The sequence below is a fragment of the Equus asinus genome, chromosome 22 (assembly GCF_041296235.1).
Source record: "Equus asinus isolate D_3611 breed Donkey chromosome 22, EquAss-T2T_v2, whole genome shotgun sequence".
Classification (NCBI taxonomy): domain Eukaryota; kingdom Metazoa; phylum Chordata; class Mammalia; order Perissodactyla; family Equidae; genus Equus; species Equus asinus.
The window spans coordinates 30,941,662-30,968,574 of record NC_091811.1 but is presented as its reverse complement, the minus strand read 5'-3'; positions in this window follow the sequence as shown (position 1 = coordinate 30,968,574).

The following is a 26,913-nucleotide window of genomic DNA, read 5'->3' as shown; positions in this document are numbered from 1 at the left end:
TTTAGTGTTTTCTGCTTTAGGAAAAATTACTAACCTGAACGATTTCTGCTTTTAAAACATGTTCTAAGCCTTGGCTTTATAAGATCCCAAGTTTTCTCTTAAAAATCTCAAGAAGTCACCTAATAATATTTTCAACAAATTCTTATAACAACATTAATTTGAATTCACTTCAGCTGTACAGCAAATACACGCCATGGATTTCTTATGTGGGGAAGTATAGAGAGGAAAATTTTATAGTCACAAAAATCTAACATAAAATTCCAAAAGGTATGCAAAACATTGGATCATGAAAATAACCACAAGTTCATAAAACTTGATTTGCCAAAGCACAGTACTTTACAATATGGGATGGTTGATTTTATGTGTCAACTTGGCTGGGCCACTGTTCCCAGATATTTGGTCAAATATTATTCTGGATGTTTCTGTGAGGCTGTTTTTGGATGAGATTAACATTTAAATTGGTGAACTTCGAGTAAAGCAGAATGCCCTCCATAATGTGGGTGGGCCTCATCCAGTCAGCTGAAGGCCTGAAGAGAACAAAAGACTGACTTCCTCCAGGAATAAGAGGGGATTCTGCAGCAGACGGCCTTTGACCTTGAATTGCAGTATCAGCCCTTCTCTGAGTCTCTAGTCTGCTGGCCCACTCTGCAGATTTGGGGACTTGCCAGTTATCATAATTGTGTGAGCCAATTCCTTAAAATAGATCTCTTTCTACAGATATTTACATCCTATTGGTTATGTTTCTCTGGAAAACCCTGCCTCATGAACAAAAGAAACAATAAACAAATGGGTAAAAGTAGATATAAATCTAAAAAGATTAACGTCTAGCAAATTAAATAGTTACATAAAGAATTGTATACATTATAATAAAAAGATTCCCTAGTCACAAATATCTTTATACACAGAAAATTTCCACTTTTGACATTCATCATAAAATAAAAAATTATCAAAAATACATTAGCTTTGATAATAGTATCAAATAGTAGTATTTTTTATGTTTTTCTTTTTTTCAGGAAGATTAGCCCTGAGCTAACATCTGCTGCCAATCTTCCTCTTTTTGCTGAGGAAGACTGGCCCTGAGCTAACATCCATGCCAATCTTCCTCTACTTTATACGTAGGACGCCTAGCACAGCATGGCTTGACAAGCGGTGCCTAGGTCAGCACCCGAGATCCGAACTAGTGAACGCTGGGCCCCCAAAGTGGAATGTGTGAACTTAACCACCGCGCCACTGGGCCAGCCCCTCAAATAGTATTTTTAATACATACTGACACAGATATCTTTCCTTTTCTTCCCGGTTTCCTTTCTTCTGGTAAGAGTATTTTGACTTTCCTATGGGTAATTACCTGTTCGAGGTTGACCTCACATTCTAGGCCAGAGCTAAGCCTGTCTGCATGGAGAAAGCCCTTACATAGAATGAATGGAAAGTTCACAGTTCCTGCAATGTAGCCACAGAGAAAGGGAGGTTCTATAGCCTTGGCATAGACACCAAAAAAGGGAGATGGTCTAAGTATAATGCAACAAGAATTTGGGAACCCAGAACCACACATTAGGCCAGTGGTAATGGTTTGCTGAGGAGGTTTTTTTGCCTTACACTCTAGTAGAAGCGCTTTCTGGACTCTGTTGTAACTCTTCTCACAGGTGGAGGGATACAAGTCTTGGAAGTCTCTTTGTCCAGCGGTCTCCTCACCTGGCAGATTTCTCATTCCTCTCGAGCTGTCAACTATCATCACCATCTTGAGCTGATCAGGGCAAGAGAAGCTGGGCTCATTCAGGTATATCCCATAACCATTGAAATATTTGGGAAGGGTTATGTGACTCAAATCAGGACAATAAAGCCACAATCACAGGACTACTTCTGGGAATGTCAGCAAAGAAAAGCTCTCTTTCCTTTGATATCGTGATGCTGCAAGGATGCATGTGAGGGAAACAGCTACCTTTTTTCAACTTGTGGAAAGATCCTTCCTGAGAGTAAACTATGCAGAATAAAGCAACGTTATTCTTGTGATATAACCTGTTTTAAGGCCCAATGGCAAGGAAATGAAGGCTTCAGTGTAATTGCTCCTAAGAATGGAACCTGAGCTGAACATACTCTTTTCTTGGTACACAGGCCTCATTTTCAATCTATTCTTTACTTTCCATTAGTACTTCCCATAATTTACTCAAGGGGGTTGAGGTACATGCTGGACATAGGAAGCAGAAGGCACAGGAAAAAGTGATTGAGACTATATCTTCTCACCCAATTGAGACCATCCCTTCTCATTATCAGGTGTCACTATTTTCACACTTGTTATATTGTGTGTGTTTGTTAAGGCAAGTTTATTATTAAATTTAGGAACTGTGTTTTGGAATAGAAAACTCCCTCCTTTTCTCCTTATACTCTTATTGTATCCACATTTCAGAATACTTTTTTTTTCTTTCACTAAACAATTTGAAGCCTTCTAAAAAAGGAGAGTCTTGGGCAGGAAAATAAATGAATGACTTCAGGGTTGTACTTCTGCCCTTAAGAAAGATGTTGGAGGTATTCCTTCTCTAGGCAACAAAGCTTCTACACTGTGGGATTATGTCACATCAAGGAGCATAAACTCTAGTGAAGTGTTCCATTACTTCCAGGGAGCAGAAAAAATGCAAGGCAAAATCTCTGTTAATCTCCACTGTGTACTCATAAGTATAAAAGAACTTCCAAGGACACATAAGGAGGTCACATAAGCAGACACTATACATTTTTGTACAGACATAAATAACTGTCAATATGAGCTTTGCCCTTTATACCGCAAATATACCACCATGATTTTTTAGATGCTATGCTCTCTGAGACTCCCTAGCCAGTGACAATATTAAACTACAAGAAGGGAGAGTGGCAGTCCCTCTCGGCTGAGAGCAGGGTGACATTAAATAAATGCAAGTTTCAGCAGTAGGAATTTAGATAAAGTGGCAAAAGAGAGAATGGATAAATAATAATTTGTGCATTCTAGACACTTGAATGCGTTCAAGGAAGTTGTACAATCGTTTTTCTAGGAGATAGTTCCTGATGAAAGTACTGTCTACCATATGCTTGCCTTTGGGCAGAGAAAGAACCAGCTACATGTTTTTAAGCCATTTCCAGCTCTAAGTCCCGGACATTATTAAAATGAAGAGAAAGAGCTGCTGTTGACTGAACCAGCGTGGTTTTCTCTGACTCATTCACATTATGCGGAATTGGCTCAAAAAGAGAACAGATGTGGGTCATCAGGGTGCACTGCCGACTTTTTGGCTGGTCTGAGAAAGCTAATCTTCTATACTCTGCACTTGCAGATGTATGGTAATAGCTAACATTTAACACTTCAAAACAATAGGAAAACAACTAGTGAAAAGAACAGGAAAAAAACCTCTTAACCATTTTTTTTCCATCACTTTGAACGTAAAGCATGTCTAGGAAAAGTCTGTCCCAGGTGCAACTTTATCAAGTGCCATTTTACAATAAGGAAAAGAAACCCGTAAACTGGGTATCCTTTTACTTCTCCCCAATAAGGCTGATTCTCGAGTGTTTGTATCCCTCGACCAGGAATTACTAAGTCCTGTTATTTTTGTTTTCCAAGAGAGAATTAATCTGGAAGTATAATTTTTTTCCTGGAGATATTCCGCTCCCTTTCTGGCTGTCTCCAGATAAGCTGTGTTTCTGAATTGATAAAAACCAGATTGTTCAACTACTGATGAAATGTTGATAGTACCACGAAAAGCTTTATGGATAAAACTCGATTAGAATTCCTAACAATGTGCAGGCCTTTAGCTATTTGCATTTGTTGAGGTTAGGCGTGTAGTCCCACGTTGCCCTGAGAAGTGTGGATCTAGCCCAAAACACAGCCAATGTCATACCAAAACATACTTAAAGGAGTACAGAGCCCCAGATTTTCATGATTGAAGGCCAGATGCGGTCCTTTGAGATATTTGCACAACTCCCATTAGAAATTAACAGGGGTTGCAAAAATACATATTTGGGGAAAAACGTTAACCTTACTCAGCTCAGAGGTTGTTCCTTAATAGCTGATGTTTAGAAAACTTTCTGTGACATGGCCAAATATCTATATGATTCTTCTGCCAGCAGTTTGGGAAGTCTAAGGGGAAAACCAGCTCATATTAGTTGAGTGAATATTGTTGTCGGCATTTCAGAAGAGGGTTTGGGTATTGTGATGTTCTGTTATGTTGTTGTTATTGCTGCTGTTGTTATTAATCATAGACTAGTCATAATAAGCTTATAAAGTAGACATTTGTGGGGTTTTTTTGTGTGTGTGGTGAGAAAGATTGGCCCTGAGCTAACATCTGTTGCCAATCTCTCTCTTTTTTTTGCTTGAGGAAGATTGTCCCTGAGTTAACACCTGTGCCAATCTTCCTCTATTTTATACGTGGGACACCACCACAGCATGATTTGATGAGCAGTGTGTAGGTCTGCACCCAGGATCCAGACCTGTGAACCCCAGGTTACTGAAGCAGAGTGCACGAACTTAACCACTATGCCACTGGGCCAGCTCCAGATGTTTGTGTTTTATTTTTACAAATGAAGAAAATGAATGTTTGAGGAATCAAGTGATTTTTCTGAAGTCATACAGCGAGTAGTTGTCAGAATCACAATTTACCCTCCAGCCAATATACCTTCCAGAACTCAAGCTCTTTCAACAATACCAAGATGTGCAAGTGACTTGTCACCAGCACGAGAGGACTGAACCCAGGAGAGAGAGTAGTGATGACCTGAGGATCTGTACAAAAGGCAGGCCCTCCAACTAGCTTAGTCCGAAACACTACACTGCCCTGTAGATGTATGCCCAAGGGTGAGAAGAAATTAAAACCTAAAGGGATAAAAACTGAGAGCGAGGTTGAAAATATAGGTCCTTAGATCAGTCAACACTCTTACTAACTGCAATCAGACCTCCAAATAAATTTCTCCGTCCTCAATCCTGTATAAAAGAAGCAGAAATAAGTCCTATTATGTTATCTATTAGATATTATCTAGTTTGTTTTGATCTTTCAATATATCGCATAATTATTATGTACACAGTTTAGGATTTTTTTAAAACACTCTTCTCTCACCCTCCTTTGTTCTCATCCTTTCTTTTTCTGAAAAATACAGGCTGTGGTGTAAGAAACCACCACACCATTAATCAGAAATGAGAAAATTGAAGGTTTATTCAAAAGCACAGGTTTACAAATCTGAACCAAGAATTTATAAGGTGCAGACTTCTTCTGACACCTGACAGCTCGGGCTTCTCTCGCTTTTTTGACACAGAAGGATGAAGAGATTAGTTTTCTGGCCCTTGTACATAAGATTTTGCCAAAACCACAATATGTAGAAACCTATCAATGTGATAAATAATATGAAAAACAAATCCTGGGAAAAGGATTAAATTTGGTGGAGACTTCCTTCAAATCGCCAAATTCATCTTTCTCAAAAGGAGCAGAGGAAGCTGCTAACGCTGCCTTGGAAAATTTGAAAGTGAAATATGTTCACCTCTCTTTACTTATCCAAATATCTCAACTTAGTTAAAGCAATGGACTCAAAACATCCTGTGATTGAAATGGCAGCTTTTTTTCAGTTACTTTCCCAAACTGATTAAAAACAGAAAATTCATATTGCAGGTCATAACCAGAAGTGATATAAAATGTTTTCCCCAAGAAACAACAAAAAAATTATAAACAAATGCAAAAAAAGAAATACTAAGGGAAATGGGAAGAAAAATTGAGGTCATGAAGAAAAAGTGGTTTTGAGCAAAATAAAGTTTCAAAACGTTAAAGAATTAATCAGCAGCTGTGATTTTTTTTCCCCCGTAAATAATGTAGCAGTTACAAGCACAGGCTCAGCCACTTCATAGCTGTGGCATCTTAGGCAAATTACTTCATCTCTCTCCATTTTATTTTCCTCACCCATATTATAGCTGTACCTGCATCAAACATTGTAACCTTGGTGTAAAGATTAAATAATTTGATCTTTGTAAATCTCTGAAAAATCTTGCCCAGTACATAAAAAAATCTTACTACCTGATTGCCAAATAAATGTCACTACTCTGTTTGTTAAACTCCAAAACGTGAATTTGAAAGGAGTCCATTACATTTAGAATGTTTCTTAATGTATTTAAGTCTATGTTTTCTACCCTTTCTGTGTAATATTAGGGGGAGAAAGGAGAAATATTATCAATCTGGGTTCACCTTCTGTGTTTCAGCCTTTTATTCGTCTTTGACTCTCTTATATTTATTTTAAAAGAATACTGATTCAAAGCGATGGAGTGGGGCCGGCCGGGTGGTGCAGCGGTTAAGTGCTCACGTTCTGCTTCGGTGGCCCCAGGTTCACCGGTTCCGATCCCAGGGGCGGACATGGCACCACTTGGCAAGCCATGCTGTGTCAGGCATCCCACATATAAAGTGGAGGAAGATGGGCACAGATGTTAGCTCAGGGCCAGTCTTCCTCAGCAAAAAGAGGAGGATTGGCAGCAGATGTTAGCTCAGGGCTAATCTTCCTCAAAAAAAAAAAAAAAAAAAAGATGTAGTAATGAGCAGCAAAGTTAGCGGGCTTGACATCCCTCAGGGGTATTTTGTTCTTTTACCTCACTAATTTATTAAATGTTCTTCTTATAGCAAATAAACCTTTATGTTAGAAATGACATTGGATTCTTTGTTAAGATGTGAGTGCAAAAAAAAAAAAAATACTAATATGAAGGAGAAGGAAAACAGCTGATTTATCAATCACTGGAATAGTATTGTCTAAATGTCCATTGCTTTAAGTTTGAAGTTTGGTCTAGAGCAGTGGTTCTCAAGTTTTAGCATGCCTTAGAATCACCTGGAAGTCTCCTTTAACAATAGATTGCTGGTTCCAATCCCCAGAATTCCTGATTCAGCAGGTCTGGGGTGGGTCTAAAAATTTGACTTTTCTAACACATTCTCAGGTGATGATGAGCTAAGGACCACACTTTCAGAACCTCTACTCTAAATGCATACATTAAAGGCACTTGGAAAGTTTAAAAAAAAAAATACCAATGCCTTGTAAATCAGAATCTTTGGGGGTGGGTCTGGGCAATAGCATTTTTTTTTTTAATACAGGGAAAGATTTGCCCTGAGTGAACATCTATTGCCAATCTTCCTCTTTGTTTTTCCCCCTCCCCAAAGCCCCAATACATGGTTGTATATCCTAGTCGTCAGACCTTCTGGTTCTTCTATGTGAGCTACCACCACAACATGGCAACCGACAGACAGGTGGTGTGGTTCCACAACCAGGAAACCAATCCAGGCCACCAAAGCAGTGAAAGCACCAAACTTTAACCACTAGGCCATCAGGGCTGGCTCTGGGCAACAGCATTTTTTTAAAAACCCTCCCCAGGTGACTCTATGGTAGAGACAGGATTGAGGACTCTTGGTCTAGAGAAATGATTGTCAAGCAGGATGGCTGCCAAATCAAATTCACCTGGGAAGATATTTCAACTCCTCCTTACCCCACCTCCAAGATGAGATGGTGCCCTGGGAAGGGGGTGGGAACCAACTTTTTAAGTGTTTCTCAAAGTTAGTCTTGGGATCACTTCGGTCCAAGTTACCTTATACTTATTAAAAATGAAGATCCCTTGCCTCACCCAGGACCAACAAAGTCTCAGATGATTTACACCCCACGCTAAAGTTTGAAAATTACCGCCCTAGGGAGAAGAAGGGGCAGATTCTAATTCTTCCTTGCAGATTAGGAGTTGCGGTGGGACTTCACAATTAATATAATAATGGCTTAGTTCACAGTTCCGTGGCACCAGCCCTAGGGATCTGAAAGGAGAATCTCTAAAAAGAGAAAGGCAGGAAGGAAAGGGATAGATGGGCAAGGATAGAAAAGGGAGTGCTGACGTAACTCCTCTCTCCTTAGCGGAACCAGTAACCACCCACATGGCTTCTCCTTTCATTTGCCCTGGCACCCGGGGATACAATGTGTTCTGTGGACACACATTTCTAAAGCACCAAGCAGCCTCTGCTGACAGCTGGTTGCCATCTCAACATGGAAAAAGTGAGAGAGCAACAGAATTTTGCAAAGAAGCATTTTTCTTTATTTTTCTCTCTAAACGGGGAAAGATGGGAAGTGTGATTACGTAAGGTAGTGAAAACAATAGAAACTAATGGAAAGTGAAATTTTTAGAAAGATGCCTATCGAGGAGAGACTGTCCTGTGTGAAGCTGTTTAACCTCTTCTATGCAATCTAACACCATATTACTGCTACATATCATCATACTATGGATGAGTTCAAATACTACCTTCTGGGCATTTCCAAAAAGATAAAAATGAACAAAGAGGGCTTACATCACTTTGGAGAGATAAAGACTGCACACGGTGTTGTCAGCCATCATAATTCTCTATCTGTCTTGCTAGAGTTTGCAATTTTGCGCCTGGAACTGATGGTTCTCCTGATGCCTTTGAACCAAAGGGGAGCCCCAGCTCTGTTCCCTGGATTCTCGGTGAATCTCTTGGCTGACGTTGTTTTCCATCAGCCCACAGCTTGGTTGTACATTGACAGCTTTAGGCAATGCTGCATAGTGCTGGGGTCAGCAAAAGAAACAAAGAATAATCAGTTCTACTTGAAGAAGAAGTTCTACTTTGAAGAAATCTGCCAAAACGTTTTATAACCCAGAGTTGGGTTCCTAACAAGATTCGCAAATACCTAAGGACTTTCTAAGTTACAAATATTGTATCAGTTATTAGTGTTACACACTTCTAAGCAGCTTTTTCTCCATGTGAACCATGTATGGTCACTCTAACTCCTTAACCATGATTTAAAATTTTAGGATGAAAATATGTAAAGTACTGAAAATTCATCTAAGCAGATCATAAAGTTGCAAAGTCAAACGATTCCTCCATGACTTTTCCTTAAATTCAGAGGAAATTGAGAGAGCTTGTTTTCCTTCCACTTTATCTGAAGTAACCAGAGGGTTTTATTTTTGTTAACTTATCAGATTTACTAAGATTGCTCTCATCTAAAATATAACTGATTCTGGGAAGATTGTATCCTCCTGCATGGTGCTATTGCATAGCACGTAGAAATTAGAGCTCCTATACCAACATTCCACATCTTGTCAATAGTCTAGTCCACTGTTCATTACTATTATTCTGAAAAATGTGTAGAAACTTCTGGAAAGCGTGAACACACTGGATTTATGTATGTCAGAATGAGACTAAAGAAAGGAAGACAGTGAACTGGCACGCTTTCCTTGAGGAACATAAGATTTAAGATGGCAGTAGTTTGTATCTGTGTCAAGAAAGGATGATTTGCTAATTCAGAATAGATGCTCAGTTTTTACTACATTTCGTAAAGAGAATCTCTTTCTTTCTTTTGTAGCCGCCCCTGACACAGGAAGGGTTAATAATCACTGGAAAAAGCTTGCCAACAAACTGTGACCCGGAGGTGAGAAGGCCGGTTAGCCAATGATCGGTAAGACCTCCAGGGGGAGGCAACCTAAGACAGGCAGCGGTCGCCTGGGGGCACAGATGGAGACACGATATCGGGAGCAGAAGGAGCCGTTGCCTAGGAGGCCCTGCATGCTCCGAGATAAAATATACAAGCTCAGCAATAACATGATAATATCAAAACAGAGGCCAAGGGAGGGCCCCTTGAGAAATCACTAAGAATTCTTGGCATTCGCTGATTACTTCATCCAGAACACCTGTGTATGTTTAACAGATGTAAGCTATGTATATATTGAAACGCTGGTTATAATAAACTCAGAGTGGCCATCAGCCCTCTCCGCATCTATCCTGATGTGTACATTGGATTGCGACACCGACATCTTTGAGAAAGACCATGGATTCTGACTGCACTTCTCACAATGAGAAAATATTACTTGTGTCTCCCACCTACCATAAATATAATGAAGTGAAACTTGCACATTTTTGTTTAGACTCAAAAGCACTGCATTTACTATCATGAACTCATGATTTTAACGAGATTAGAAAAATTTTACTAATAGCAAAACATCACAAGTGGAGTTGCTAAATGGTAAAGAAGCAAACATGATGAGAATAAATGTATGTAAAGGAAAAAGATAAAACTCTTTAGTTTCCAGTGCAAAGTGTATGTCCACAATACGTGATATAGGAAAAGGCAATTTTCTAGAGTTATTTTTTTTTTATGAGGAGACCACAACAAATACATATGCTATTTTCTCCTATCTTTGGCCATTCACTGCCATTTTAGCCTAGAATATAGTATTAAATGTCACTATTACTAAAACTGAATAACTTCAAATTGGTTAAACTAATTATTGGGAATAGAAAAAAGTGTGTTTGTTTTAAATGAATGATATGAATTAGTAATTTATCTTTAAAAGAGAGTTTTTGAATAGTGGGTGGAATCAACATTATTGCTCTAAGGCAGCAGTCCTTAAAGTATGTTCTGAAGACTCCTGGGGGTCTCTGAGAGGTTTTTTGGGGTTCATGAGATCAAAACTATTTTATAATTACACTAAGTTGTTATTTGCCTCTTTTGCTGTGTTGACATTTGCACTGATGGTCAAAAGCAAAGGCGGACAAAATTGTTAGTGCCTCAGCACTGAATAAGGCCATTGCACAGAACATCATCTCTACACACTTTCAATTAAAAAAATGGTTTCAATTAAAAATTTCCTTGATTAAACAGTAAAAATGATTAGTTTTTAAAAATCTTGCCCCTTTGGTCTGTGTCTTTTTGATTATTCGATGTGACGTAATAGGTGGCCCACATAAAGCACTTCCGCTACTCAATGAAGTATGATGGTTTTCTCACGTAAAAGCATGTGGGCAATTTTGTGAGTTGCAAGCAGAGCTAGCTGCTTTTTTCTGTGGAACACCACTTTTGCATGAAAGAATGATTGGCAGGCAGGCTATCATCATGCAGATTTAGCCATTTGGCTGATAATTTCTTCAAAATCAACAAAGTGAGGCAATCATTTCAAGGACAACAATCGACAGGCTTGTTGCAAGAGTAAAATTCAAGTTTTTGGGTAAAAAATTAGAATTTTCAAAACGTATTTGCCACCATGAGTTTGATAACTTCGCAATACTTGAGGAGTTTTCAAATGAGCTTTGTGGCTATTTTAATGAAAGTAATTTTTATATTGTATCATGAAATACGGCTTCATTTAAGAGGACTGCAATAACTCAATAAATCAAGTGTTTCCAAATGACTAATATATCATTTTACAAAATCAAGCATGGATAAAAGTACAAGGGAGACCAACAGACTATAATACACAGAGTACACAAAGTTCATTAATATTCTTTCAGATCCCACATTGCAACTAAACTTTAAGAAACAACCACTTGTCGAGCTTTGGTGTAATATCAACGAAGAACACCCACAATTATTAAATGCTATTAAAAATACTCTTTGTTTTTCAAACTGGATATCTGTGTGAGGCTGGATTCTTCATATACTTCAACCAAAACAACATATTACAAAAGATGGAACGCGGAGCAGATACGAGAGAATCAGCTGTTTTCTCTTAAGCCCAAAATTAAAGAGATTTGCAAAAAGCATAAATAACATACAATTATTTTCATAAAAGTGTTTTCTGTTATTTTTATTATTTTTAAATGAACTAAAATATTTTAAAATTCTCAATTGTAACTTCTTACTCAGTAAATATTGATAGATATAATCCACATAAACACAAGTTTTTGAGGTCCTCAATAATTTTTAGTGGTATAAAGTGTTCCTGAAACAAAAGTGTTTGAGAACCATTGCCCTGGCCTAGGGTTATCACTTTCACTGTCATCTTGTGAACAAACACTGATTGTGGCACACCTAGAGGCAATTTTGTAAGGGTAAGCAGTCAGAGAAATATTACGGCATTAAGATTCTTCAGAGAATTAGAAGATGTACAAACCTTGTGAACAGTTTCAGTATCCTGTAGATTGTAGCATATAGGGCTGCCTCCTGAGCTGATGTCCAGTCCTATCCAGTAACGTGCATACTGCTATCCCTGCTTGACAATACAGTGCATAAATTAAGGACATGCCCTTTTTTCTTGCAGCATCTTAAAAATAAATTGTCCTTGACATAAACAAAGAAATAATGCAGGAAAAAAGTCAGAAGAAAACTAATTCAAAGAGGTCATGCAATAGAAGCCAATGTAATGAGTTTGGTGACAGTACGATTGAGATAACAGGAAAAGAGCAGAAGCTGCATCGATGGAGTTTAACAAATGTTACAAAGCCTATTGATTCCAATGATGCTTTTCACTGTGGATGTACTTGAGAATGAATCTAAGAGTCAAGCAAAACATTCTAGATACAAAGCTGATTGCCTATGAAGATAGATGATGTGTTCGCTTCGACTTTCGTTTGAATGTGGTGGCTTAGGACAAGGAAGGAAGAAATGGAAAGAGAATTGGTGATTGTGTCAATCGTGTTCATATCGCTCAGGGGTACAAGTCAGGAAATAGAAGTCCTCCAGTTATTTTCACAGAGGAAATTTAATATAAAGGATTGTGAGGTATTGTAGAAGCAGAAACTCCAGGAGACAGCTACTACTCCCTAAATCTGACGAAACAAAAGGAAGAGGCTATTGAAACTTAGAAGCTTCGAGGGGGGGCCCTGCAGAGCTGGGGCTGCTGTTTATTTGACTGGTGTTGGCCCCTTAGACAGCTGAAGAGAGGGGCACCACGGAACTGGGACCCAGACTTCTCAGCAAGGGCACTGCCCAAGTGCTGCTGATGCCTCAGGAGCAAAGTGAGTTGACCTCTGAAAAAAGAGAGTCATTTCTGAGAAAATTATAGAATCCTTAGGTATGCATGCTTGTGTTATCTTGGAACTGAGAGTACTGCCAGTAAAAGTAAAAGGGAAAAATAAATGAATATTGTGTATAGGATTACACATATGCTAGACTCCAAAAACTGAGGAAGAAAAAGAAATGATAGAAAAATGTGTGATTCAATTGCCAGAAGTTTAAAAATGAACGCAGCACAGTCTATCAACATAATTTTGAATGTTTAAAATGAGAAAGAGGGGCCAGCAGTTAAGTGCACACATTATGCTTCGGCGGCCTGGGGTTCGCCGGTTCGGATCCCAGATGTGGACATGGCACCGCTTGGCAAACCATGCTGTGGTAGGCGTCCCACATATAAAGTAGAGGAAGATGGGCATGGATGTTAGCTCAGGGCCAGTCTTCCTCAGCAAAAAGAGGAGGATGGGCAGCAGTTAGCTCAGGGCTAATCTTCCTAAAAAAAAAATAAATAAAAAATAAAAAGTAAAATGAGAAAGAAAATTATCTGATGAGACATTGAAAAGATATAAAATATAGATGCAGACATATAAGCAAGGATAAATACACTAGTATGTCAAAGACCTACCAAAATTGTTTCTGAGTTAGAAAGATCCAGAAAAACTGAAATCATGAAAAAAAGTAAGGATAAAAATATGGGTAATTTTAAATTTATAACAAGGTAATGCTCAAGGAAAAAAGAGATGAACTATATAAAGAAGATATTATGTTAATAAATGACAGAAAAGTCATCACTCATCTTCTATTTTGTTACCACCTTCTGTAACAAGATAATACTCTTCAGTCTAGAAAGCGGTAAACAAATATATTTTATTTTATTGTTATTATTTTTTAAAGATTGGCACCTGAGCTAAAAACTGTTGCCAATCTTTTCTTTTCTTCTCCCCAAAGCCCCCAGTACATAGCTGTATATTCCAGTTGTGAGTGCCTCTGGTTGTGCTATGTGAGACGATGCCTCAGCATGGCCTGATGAGCAGTGCCATGTCGGCGCCCGGGATCCAAACCTACAATACCCTGGGCTACTGAAGTGGAGTGCACGAACTTAACCACTCGGCCACGGGGCCAGCCTAACAAATGTGTTTTAAAACAAACTAAAGTATGATGAAAGTGAAACAACAGTCAGAGAATATCTAATTTAAATAAATTCCTTTCTCTGGACCCACCTGAATTGCTTCCCAGAGAACTGAAGGAATGCACAGATATGACTATAGAACGAATGTCTGGATATGAAAATGGGAGAACGGGAGGAGTGTCAGAAATCTCTTTTTCCTGGTTATCCTAAGAATAAGAAAGGACAGATTCCTAAGAACAGAAAGGACAGATCCCATAAACTAAAGTTCAGTAAGTTTGATATGGATGCTTGCAATTTTAGAACTTAAAAATTATGAGAGGCTGGCCCTGTGGTGCTCCGCCTCAGTGGCCTCAGTTCACGAGTCTGGATCCAGAGCGTGGACCGACACCACTCATCAAGCCATGCTGAGGTGGCAACCCACATACCAAATAGAGGAAGATTGGCACAGATGTTAGCTCAGAGCGAATCTTCCTCACACACACACAAAAACTGTGGCATCAGTATATCTTCCAAAGGAAGAGTCATGAAAACCTCATTAACATTTTTAACAAAGTTGTTAGGGGAGAGGGAAATGCCATGGATAATCATAATTTGAATTAAAAGAGGTGTTTGAGGGGCTGGCCCAGCAGCATAGTAGTTAAGTTCATGCACTTCACTTTGGCAGCCGAGGGTTTGCAGGTTCAGATCCTGGGCACAGACCTACATACTGCTCATCAGACTATGCTGAGACAGCATCCCACATACAAAATAGAGGAAGTTTGGCACAGATGTTAGCTCAGCGACAATCTTCCTCAAGCTAAACGAGGAAGATTGGCAACAGATGCTGGCTCAGGGCCAATCTTCCTCATCGAAAAAAAAAAAGTGATTTGATGGAAACTCTCTTGACATCTGTTTTGAAATGAAGAAATGTCAATGATAACACTTTTTTTGTAATAACTAAGCCAATGGGCACACACTGATTGATAGACTAATAACCTAGAGGGAAGCCAAGTTCATGAGCTATTAACAGTGACTTGAAAGAAGACACAGAGGCAGGCTCATCAAGTTTGTAGATGAAACCATGCTGGGAGGGATAGCAAATACATTGCATCTGGATTCAGTAGGATCTGTAATAACTGGAACACTGTAATGAAACCAAGAAATGCAATGTATCATGTATAGTAAAAAACCATGGTTTTAATTTTTTTAATTACGTATTCCAGGATATGATAGTACAGGCTTGAAAATATTTGCTCTGAAAGAAGACCAAGCGGTTCAGTTGACCACAACATGTGATAAGGCTGTCAAGAACACAAAAATGTGCTGTTAGATGGTATGAACGGATACAGAGTCTGGAACCAGGTGTTTGTGGAGACGGGGAGGGGCCATCTAACTGTAATCTCCAAAGTCAGGCTACTTGTGGAGAACAGTCCAGATGTACCCACTTGAAGAGGGACATTAACAAACTGACCTTTATTCCAAAGAGGTCAAATGGACTAATAAATGTCTAGACAGCTGAGATTTGTGGGCTCATAGGTGTTTAGTCTAAAGAAGAAAAGAATAATCACGCTAATTATGTAAAAATATTTGAAGGCCTGTCTCGTGAAAAGCTTATTCTGAGTACCAAGATGCTAAACAAGGACCACTTTGAGAAAGCACAGAAAGTACCTTAGAGAACATATGAAGAGGCTTCCCTAAAAAAGCCATCTGCCCACAATGGAGCCTCAGTGTCACAGGGACTGTTCAAACAGCAGTTACACAATCAAGTGCAGGTCCTATAAAAGGATTTCTTCATTTGGTGGGAAATTGGACTAGCATTTTCTAAGATCTCCACCACTTCATACTTCTTTAGTTTTATAGCAATATCTGGAGGGATCCAGCTGTGTAGTCAGCAAGTCTTGTATGACTCAGACCTAAATAGTCTTCTTTCCTCTAATGTCCAGATAAATCAAGAAAAGTTGAGGATACAGCTGAATTATTGGGTAAGAGCTATGGAAACTCAGGTAGAAAAGGGGGAGGGAATAATCACAACTTCAGAGTTAGAATAAAAGCCAAGTTAATCATAAGTCCACAAATAGATGTGGTTATTACAGTAATAAGAAGATAAGAGCCAACAACACAGCGCTGAAGGTTGCAAATAAACGTAGAGTGTAATAAAGACTGCCAACACCAAATTTTTTTAGAACAAAATTCTACTTGAGTTCCACACACCTGGCTTTTCCTACTCTGGGTCTCAAAATCCTAACCATAAGAGACATGTAGAAGCAGCCTAGTTCAAAGATCAATTTCATTAGGAGTCTGGATTTCTGGGATTTATGAAGAAAGGATTAGTGAGAATGGTTGGAAAAGCCTAGAATTCATTAATGCCAACACAAGTTGATACTGCAGTCTCCAAGGGAGCTCTGGCGTACATTCCCAGCCGTGCTCAGGTCAGGAACCACTGAAAGCCTTCAGCCAGAGTGATTGAGAGAATGTTCTCTGTGTAAATTCTAGAGGCCTTTGTTCTTCTGTTCATGTCTGCTGATCTTGTTCTGCGTGCCCTGTGCAATTCTTGTCCCTCGGTCTCTACTGAAGTAACATTTCCTTTTTTCAGGACCCCTATTACTGTGAGAGGAACTCCTACTCTGTTTATATGCTACTTAAAGTTAACTTTATATGCAAATCACTATGAATCAACTACAAAGGACATTTTATCTACCTCTTATATGATTTGCAAAATGTCTGTGCCTTCCTGTGTTATTACTTACTATCTTGAAGTGATTTTTCTTTAGTCAGCTCAACGGTACAGCCCTGCTCCATAATGTAGGTATCCCTTGTTTCCCACAATCAATATTCAGGTTTTCTTTGGATTCTCCAAGCATTCATCCTGCTGACCATCCCTGTTCCAAGGATGATGTACTCTATTCCCTTCAATGGGAAGAGAAATCTGATTAGGGGCAAGTTGGGGCAGAAAGAAGACCTCCAAGAAACTGAGTCAGAAACTACATGACACTTTTTGTATTACCCATTCCCCATGAATTGCCCTCCTTGCTGGTGTTGGCTTAGTGTTTGGTTTGGTTTGGTTTTCCTGTAACTACTTCATATCCTATGTTTTATGCACTAAAAAAGCATGAAAACAAAAGATATAAATAGACTTTGTGATAATAGTTTAAAAGTTTTTTCATACTGTTTCCTAGGTAACATGATCCTTCATATCTACTGTATTATATCAATTGGCTAGTACGATTTTAGCAGGGAAACCCCACTTCATCGAAATTTGATAGTTGCTTTGGTCTGGAAATCAATTCCCTTAAAAATCACCAAACTTTTCACCTGGCCAGGACCAGGGACATCTGATTGTGCAATCTTCTGTCCCTTCCTTATTATCACTGGAATCCCAACAAGCTCAGTCCCTTTGATGAGTCTGGTGAAAAGGATACAGAAACAGGTCTCATTTCTTCTGCCAGGCTACTTCGAGAACAGACATAGTCCTTATGCCTCAATCTTTTGTAACCCAGAATCTGTTTTCTCATAGCCTAAGTGAGTTAATTTACCATCTCAAGCTCTATGCAACTATAGTCTGAAGTCAACAGGGTTTGGAAGGCTGTCATGACAATCTAAGTAGTATTCATATTGTTCTTTCTATGAGGAAATGCAGTCCTTGTTTGAAATAATTGCTTTCTAATAATCTTTTAATATATAATCATGCATAAATTGATGAGTATATGTTGTACATACATTCTTCAAAATTATACACACACCATAGACATTCAACAATATGTATTTTATTTTAATACGAGGAGGAACCTGAGAGTATCTTTCCTATCTGAGTGTAACTAACATCAAAATATTTTTAATAAAACTAACTTAGGTCCATATAATCTGTGACTAAAAACAGTAGGATATCAGGTATTAGGTACATGCTCATTTGTTTTCCCAAACTTGTTTTGACCATAAAAACTATTTTCATTCTGTGCTGAGAGTGTTGGGCACCAAAAAAGCAAGATACTGTAGTCCCTTCTTATCTGGGGTTTCACTTTCTGCAGTTTCAGTTACCCAAGGTCAACCACTGTCTGAAAATATAAAATGGAAAATTCTAGAAATAAACAACTCATAAGTTTGAAATTGTGCACCGTTCTGAGTAGTGTGATGAAATCTTGTGCTCTTCCACTCCAACCCACCTGGGACGTGAATCATGCCTTTGCCCAGCATATTCACACTCTATGTGCCACCCACCCTTAGACTCTTAGTAGCCATCTTGGTTATCAGATGGACTGTCATGGGATCACCGTGCTTGTGTTAAAGCATCCCTTATTTTACTTAATAATGGCCCCAAAGCATGAGAGTAGTGGCACTGGCAATTCAGATATGCCAGAGAGAAGCCGTAAAGTGATTCCTATAAGTGAAAAAGTGAAAGTTCTTGACTTAATAAGAAAAGAAATCATACGCAGAGGTTACTAAGATCTGTGGTAACTTTTATTATAGTACATTGTTATAATTGTTCTATTTTATATTAATTATTGTTGTTAATCTCTCATTGTGCCTAATGTATAAATTAAACTTTGTCATAGGTTTGTATGTGTAAGAAAAAACATCATAGATCTATGGTTCAGTACTATGGTTGTTCCAGGCATCCACTGGGAGTCTTGGAACGTATCCTATTGAATAAGGGCGGGCTACTGTGCAAATGAATTTGATTCAAGATTGTTTGGGCTCTGGGAACAAACAGCTGGCAGCAGTCCAAAAGTGGGACAGGTGATCTATTGGCTCTCTGCAATAGTCTATCTGACCCAACAATATCTAATTGTCAAAAAGGTGGCTATGTACCCACTTTGAATGGAAAACCTGGCAGACTTAGATTCAGTTCACAAAAGTTGTTTGGGGTCCTACTTTTTCTGAGACTTAGAGAACTGCCTACAGAGCATGACTTGCACAAAGGGCCTTTGTTTTCAAAATTTCATAGATTTTCTGTATCCAATATCAAACTATGCTTTATAGGTAGCCAGGAATATTGGAAATTATATTTATAGTATGGTTTTGTCCAATTTTTCAAAACAACATGATCCAAACATATCCACTTGGTATAATGAGAGTTAACAGAGAAGAATCTAAGGAATGTAGTTTTCCTCAAACCTAACTGAGAGGTGAAGTCAAATCACAAAGCGTTGAAAAGTCTTTTGTAAACTAATAAGAGCAGCTGCTTAATAAATGGCTTTGTTGGGACGGAGGAGGGAATGTCTGCCTGCATGGGCCCAACACATTGGCAAGTCCACCTCATGTTGAGTCAAAGGAAATTCAACAATGTTATCTAAAATGTACAAAGGGCATAAACTGATATAATGTTAAATCGACTGTGTAAATATTCTTAAGAAGATATTATTAAAAAACCAAATGTTTTCTTTTGTCGAAACCATGAAATATGGAACTGGGTAGCTTTGCCATTTCCTTTCAGACTGTTGAGGACTCAAACTACTTTTATTTCCTGTTTTTTCCTTCTAATATGAACTTTAGAAATATAGGCATAAATCTAAAAGAAGAAGAAAAATAGGCACTGGCCTTACTCAATGTGTGTTACGTTTTAGCTGAAATCAGGTGTATGTGATGAAAAGGAACAGGAGGTCTCCATCTCAGGAGGAACATGGTGTTCCTTTTGCCTTTGAATTACACAATGTGATAAAGAACTCCTTTTTCCTAACCTTTTCTAGCAATTTCCCAACCACATTCATTAGCACATACTAGACACTGTTTACTTCAAATTTTTTCTTGTATATGAAATTATGGAGGATGTCAAGAATTAAACTTAGATGCTCAAATATCCATTCACTGAACAGAATTTTGTAAACAACTTGATATAAGTTACAGTCCTATATGTTATTAAAATTTAATGGGACTTCAAACAGAAAAAAAACATGTAAGCTTCATTGGTGATAATTATAGTATTAAGTAGAAATTCACTAGGGAGTAAGAAGGACCATCACCATTTTAAAAACTAGCAACAACTTATGAAAGGTGGGTGTTGTCTCTCTAATCAGATGAGCATAACTAAACTGTGTCAGTGGGACCATGGCCAGCTCGATGATATTTGCTTCTGCCCCTGCATCACTACAAGAGTTTACCTACACTGTGTGCCAAGCTGCAAGAACCTAGAAATACTGGTCTCACCAACCGCTGAGTGTTAATAGGATGCCAAATCAAGCTGGCGTGTGTCCACCCTTTACTGCCTAACTTATTCATACAACACAGTTCTTCACAAGTCTTGAAATTTTAGATACTAACACCTATGTTAAAACATCCTCTAGAGTATCATGGAGTAATACAGAGGATATGGCTAAAATTAGAGACCTACACATTAATTCTAGCCTTACCTCTGTATAAATCAAGGCAAGATAATCAGCCTCCCTTCCACAGTTTGTCTGATTAAAAAAAAGAATTGGGGGCCAGCCCGGTGGTGTAGTGGTTAAGTTCACATCCTCCACTTGTGCCCAGGGTTCGCAGGTTCAGATGCCAGGTGCAGACCTAACACTACTCATCAAGCCACACTGTGGCAGCATCCCACATAAAATAGAGGAAGACTGGCACAGATGGTAGCTCAGTGACAGTCTTCCCCAAGCAAAAAGAGGAAGATTGGCAACAGATGTTAGTTCAAGGGCAATCTTACTCACAAAAAAAAAAAAAGAAAAGAAAAGAATTGGATCGAATTATTCTAAGTTCCTCCTCAGTTTAAACATTCTAGGGACTGGTCCCGTGGCTTAGTGGTTAAGTTCATGTGCTCTGCTTTGGCAACCCAGGGTTTCACCAGATGGGATCCTCGTCGCAGACCTAGTACCACTCATCAAGCCAGGCTGATGTGGCATCCCACATAGCACAGCCAGAGGACCTACAACTAGAATATACAACTATGTACTGGGGGGCTCTTGGAGAAGAAGGAAAACATAAAATGAAATAAAAATAAGATTGGCAACAGACGTAAGCTCAGGTGCCAATTTAAAAGAAAAAACAAAAAAAAATTCTAGAAACTTCACAATAGGGCAGTGTTTCCGAAACTTTTCATTAATCGAGGACCATCCTCCTGCCATTTTTTTAACCACTGCTACAGACTAGATGCTTTATGTAATCATTTATCTCTCCATTTTATCAAAGATACATGTATACATAATTAATACCACAGTGACTTAATAGAAATTTGATATTTAAGATAGGCCATGCATGGGTACCCAGCCTTATCTTGGGTAAACAGATGCAGTTCATTAGCTTTTGAGGAAATCTTAAAGGTATGAATTACTTAGGGATCTAGGTATTTTTGATTGGAAATCACCAAACTAGGGGGGAAATACCCTCCAAATCTGCCAAGATAATTCAGCTACCCTCTGTCTGTCTTCCTGACTCAGCTACCTAGGGAGAAAGCATTACCCTCTAGCAAGCTCTCCCAGAAACATATCTCAGTATTTGTTAATCTTATATCTCAAGTGTTTTTGTTTTCATCTGACGACCCTAGATTAATGGATAACACAGGTGATTAAGGAGCAATCTTAAAAGCAATCCAAGAGGGTCGGAGGTGGGTGGGTGGGGTGCCTACTATCACATAAGCCGTAGAACTTAAAGACATTTTTAGAGACCTTCAAAATAACTCGCACTTCTCATCAGTATTTGTTCTTGGAACTTTTAATTAACTAATCAACTTTTCATAAAATACTGGTGTATATACTATATGTGTGAGACAGGCCTTTTGTAGATTGGGCAAAGATGTACAAGAAGCCATCTAAGTAGTCAAAGAATCTTAAGTCAGGAAAACAAGGCACAAACACAAAGCATAAGATGCAGTGTGGCATGGGGAAAGCAGAGTGAAGTCAGCTAGAGACCTTAAGCAAAAATCATTTTAGCCCATCTGAGTTTCAATTTCATCAATTGATAAATGAAAGAAAGGAGTCTTGAATATTTCTAATTCCACAGGACTGGTAAAGTTATCAAATATTGGGGGAGTTCAGAGGCAGGCACTGAAGGCAGTGGTGGATTTACCTCTGAATGGAACTGAGCTGAACCTGGAGGCATGTATATGGTTTGGAGAGTTAGTGGGTGGAAACTAAATGGGCAAAGAGATATCAAAGATCAAGACATGTTCAGGTAAAAATAATTAATCAAGTACATAGAGTAGAATAAGATTATACCTGAAAAGGGAGGTTGGAACAATCTTATTAGGGACATTAAAAGGCAACCTCAGGATGCCATGGGAGCTTTCTGAACAAGAGAATTGCGTTCATTTATTAATCCATTCACCATATAATTCTGGAACACATACTATACACTAAGCATGTCTTAAGGTCTGGGGTGAAACAAAGGTGGACAATATGTGTTCCTTATCTTCAGAGAGATTTACAGTCAAGCAGAGAGGGCAAGATATGTGTGCAAACAAGCATGTAACTCGTATTTTAGCTGAGTCACCCTGCCTTTTGTGAGCCAAATGAAATTGAATCAAATCCCCATCCAAATTGAGAAGGCCATTAGTGAGCCTCCTCGATGGGTGGTTTCCGTTGTTCCTACTTACTTCCCATTCCAGCTTTGGCCAAGTTCTCAACATCTTGTCGTGCCCCCTTCTATCTACTGTGTATTGACTCAAACATGGAATGTGCTTCCCTTTCTTTGAACCCACACAATTTGTATGTGCTGGATATTTTCTGTTTGTACCTCCAAGTCACTCTACCTAATCCACTTTGCCCTGTACCCTGGGAGGCTGGAATGCATATTCTGCTCAGTGGTCTCCCATGCCTCCCAACTCCCAATTGGTTTAGCTGATGGGAGATGCTGGCAAGATCAGAGCATGGGGTTAAAGTGAGGTAAAGCAGTCTATTTCTCCAGCTCCCTTTCTGATGAATTGCTGCGTGTTGACTCCACCTCTCTACCCACAGCTCCTGTCAAGTGACTGGTCTTCCTATCCAACTAGAGCTACTCTCTCTGGGTTCCATCTGGTAATTGCTCCCTCTCCCCACAGCTCTAGGCCTAGACAACTGCACTATCACTTCTTGGTTTTCCTAAACCCTTTTTTAAACTCTCTTCCTTTACTGAGATTGAATGACCATCTTTTTTCTCTCAGGACCTTAATTGTTACAACAATGATTTGATATTTGTATATACTGTGAAGTGATCACCACAGTAAGTCTAGTTAACATTCATCACCACACATAACTACAAAATTCTTTTTTCTTGTGATGAGAACTTTTAAGAGCCACTCTCTTGGCAACTTTCAAATATGTAATACAATATTATGAACTAGAGTCACCATGCTGTACATTACATCCCCAGAACTTATTTATTTTATAACTGGATGTCTGTAAGTTTTGTCTACCTCCACCCATTTCACCCTGCCCCCCCCCCCACCTCCAGCAACCACCAATTTGTTCTTCATATCCATGAGCTTGGGTTGTTATTTTTGTTTTTTATTTTAGGTTCCACATATAAGTACTACCATGAAGTATTTGTCTTTCTCTATCTGACTTATTTCACTCAGTATAATGCCCTCAGGGGCCATCCATGTTGTTCTCAATGGCAAAATTTCCTTTTTTATGACTGAATAATATTCCATTGTGTATATATACCACATTTTCTTTATCCATTCACCCATCGATGAACACATGTTATTTCCATGTCATGGCTACTGCAAACAATGCTGCAATGAACATGGGGGTGCAGATATCCTTTTGAGTTTGTGTTTTTGTTTCTTTTGGATAAATACCTAATAAGCAGAATTGCTGGATCATATGGTAGTTCTATTTTTAATTTGTTGAAAAACCTCCATACTATTTTCCATAGTGGCTTTCTCAATTTACATTTCCACCAACAGGGCACAAGAGTTCCCTTTTCTCCACACTCTTGCCAACACTTGTTATTTCTTGTCTTTTTGATAATAGCCACTATAACAGCTGTAAGGTGATATCTCACTGTGGTTTTGACTTGTGTTTACTGTATGATTATGATGTTTAGCATCTTTTTATGTACCTGTTGGTCATCTGTATATCTTCTTTGGAAAAATGTCTATTCAGGTCCTCTGCTCATTTTTTAGTCAGATTTTTTTTTTCGCTATTGACTTGTATGACTTCTTTGCATATTTCCAGTATTAACCTCTTATTAGATATACGGCTTGAAAGTATTTTCTCCCATTCAGTAGGTCACCTTTTCACTTTGTTGATGGTTTCCCTTGCTGTGTAAATGCATTTTAATTTGGTGAAGTTCCACTTGTTTATCTTTCCTTTTGTTGTCTTCGCTTTCAAAAGTGTCAAATCCAAAAAATCGTCACCAAGACCAGAGTCAAGGAGCTTACCACCTATGTTTCTTCTAGGAGTTTTATGGTTCCAGGTCTTACATTCAAGTCTTTAATTCATTTTGAGTTGATTTTTGTGTATGGTGTAAGATAGGGTCCAGTTTCCCCAACACCATTTATTGGAGAGACTGTCCTTTCCCCACTGTGTATTCTTGGCTTCTTTGTCATAAGTTAACTGACCATATAGGTCAATATGGATTTATTTCTGGGCTCTCTATTCTATTCCATTGATTGATGTGTCTGTTTTTACGTCATTACCATACTGTTTTGATTACTATAGTTTTGTAATATAGTTTGAAATCAGGGAGCATGATGTCTCCAGCTTTGTTCCTCTTTTTCAAGATTGCTTTAGCTATTTTGGGTCTTTTGTGATTCCACACATGTTTTAGGGTATTTTATTCTATTTCTGTGAAAAATGCCATTGAAATTTTGATAGGGATTGCATTGAATCCATAGATTGCTTTGGGCAGTATGGATATTTTAGTAATATTAATTCTTCCAATCCTTGAGCACAGAATAGCTTCCCATTTATTTGCATCTTCTTCCATTTCTTTCATCAATGTCTTATAGTTTTCAGAGTACAGGTCTTTCACCTCCTTTGTTAAATTTATTTCTAGGTATTTTACTCATTTTGATGCAATTGTAAATGGGATTGTTTTCTTAATTTCTCTTGCTGATAGTTTGTTATTGGTGTATAAAAACACAAAAGATTTTTTTTTGTATATTGATTTTGTTTAAAAGTCTTTTAGTCACTGTCTTCTCTCCTCCTTCAGTCCCATCCTCCTCTCTTCTGCTAGGGCTCCAGACATTCATTATAGTGCTAAGCCCTTTTCTATCCTGTAACTTCCCTTTTCCACCATTACAACCCAGCCTTTGCTCCAAACTCCTGCATATCCCCACACGTTCTTATGAACTGTAATTTTGTTATCTCTTGGTCGCATCCCTGAGATGCTCTGAGGTCTTTCTACAACTAAAATCACTTCTCAAGATACTTTGCCAATCAAACCCAGTTCTTACTCCTGCCTCTAGCTCATTTGACACTCTCCTGACTTCCAGCTATTACAGAAGAATAATACAAAGGTGAGAGTTTTATCTCTACTATTAGAGAGGTAGAGTGATGTCAGAGATGAAAGAAGAAAGAGCTGGCAGTATCAGACTGCCTTTTCAAGAAGGTGGCATTGGATGGATGCAAGCTTTGCAAGAGACACATGATATGGCCAAGCAGAATTAGTGAGAAAGAAAGTCAAAGAAGAAGTAAAAGAAAAAGCAAGTACATGATATGGAAAAGCATGATTTATATGAGTAGTTCTGTTTAGTTTATAAATGATGAAAGTGGTGTTTGAGAAGATTAATTTGACAGTTGTACGCTGGATGAATTTAGGAGAGGAAAAGCTCAAGTCAGAGAGACCAGGCTATTGCAACAGTTTATGCAAGAGCTGACTACAGATCAAGCTAGAATGGTTGTGATAATAGAAATAAAAGCACAAGTATAGGAAACTAGGAGATTATTTTAAAAAGAGGTTAACATCTATGTCCTGAACTGGAAAATGGACATTATATATTAAGATTAAAAGGAAATTGAAAAACAAAAATTTTTTTAATTATATATATACATGTATGTATATATATATATGAAATAACTAACACATGTATATAGCACTACATTCCTAGCAATATAGTGACATATTAATACTCGGAGATTAAAGTGACTTGTGCAAGGTTGCTCAGCTACTCGGCGACAGACCTTGAAATCAAAACACCAGCAGTCTAAGGCCAAAGGCCACTCTTAGCTATTATTGTATTAACTTATTTTCTATTTGTTCTATTATTATTCCCATTTGACAGAAGTAGGCATTATTAATGCTCCCATTTTACAGATCAGGAAAGAGAAGAACAGAAGGCTCAATATTTGCCCAGATTCTTAATAGGGGATCAAGAATTTGACCCAAAAAGCCAAGTGCAAAGCCTGGGGTGTTATCTTCACATTATGCAGCCTCTCCAGAAACACCGATCAATAAGGCTTAGTAATTCACCTATTTAGAAAATGAGGCAAAGGAAATTAAGTGAAAACTGAGTTTTGAAGTTAAGAAGATGATTTTTAAGGCCTCCTCTGGTTCAGAAATTTTCACATGGGTGTAGGGTCAGATGGGCTTTGCTGCCTGTTAGCTGAGCTGCCTCAGGCAAACCTCAGTCTGATCGTTTGTGAAATGGCACAATAATCCTTCCTTCACAGTAGAGTTATGAAGCTTAGAGGAGAGCACGTCTGTAAATGGTTTAGTGTGGGGCCTTGCACACACTAGTTGAAAGCAACAATAATACTCGCTTACCTTGTATTCCCAGCATCCTACCTGACACACAGGAGGCAACGTAAGTCTTTGCTCAATGTATTAATTGAATAAATAATTAATTGACTGATGGACTGATTGATTAACAGAAAGAGTTTTTAAGTACCCATCTGATTCCAATGATCCATGTCTCGTTTCTCTGACTAATCTCTATTCTATGATAAAAAACTTGATTAAATTTTCTATCTAGCATGTATCCATTAGTAGATTAAAAAAGAAGTGGTAGCATTTTAGAAAAAGCAAGATGAAGTCAAGTCTAATACATAATTGTATTGATTTAATCATACACTCATCCTCTAAGACGATTGCTTGAGCAGGAAGATTGCAATTTTAGAATCCTCACTCTTTCCTTCTGCCAGTTCAGATCTAAAACATTGCGCCAGATTCTTCTGCTCTATAGAGATCCATACTTTACTTTTTTGTAATAAAAAAGGGAAAAAAATGAAAACTCTGAAATTATTGAATTCCTGAGTTACATTTAT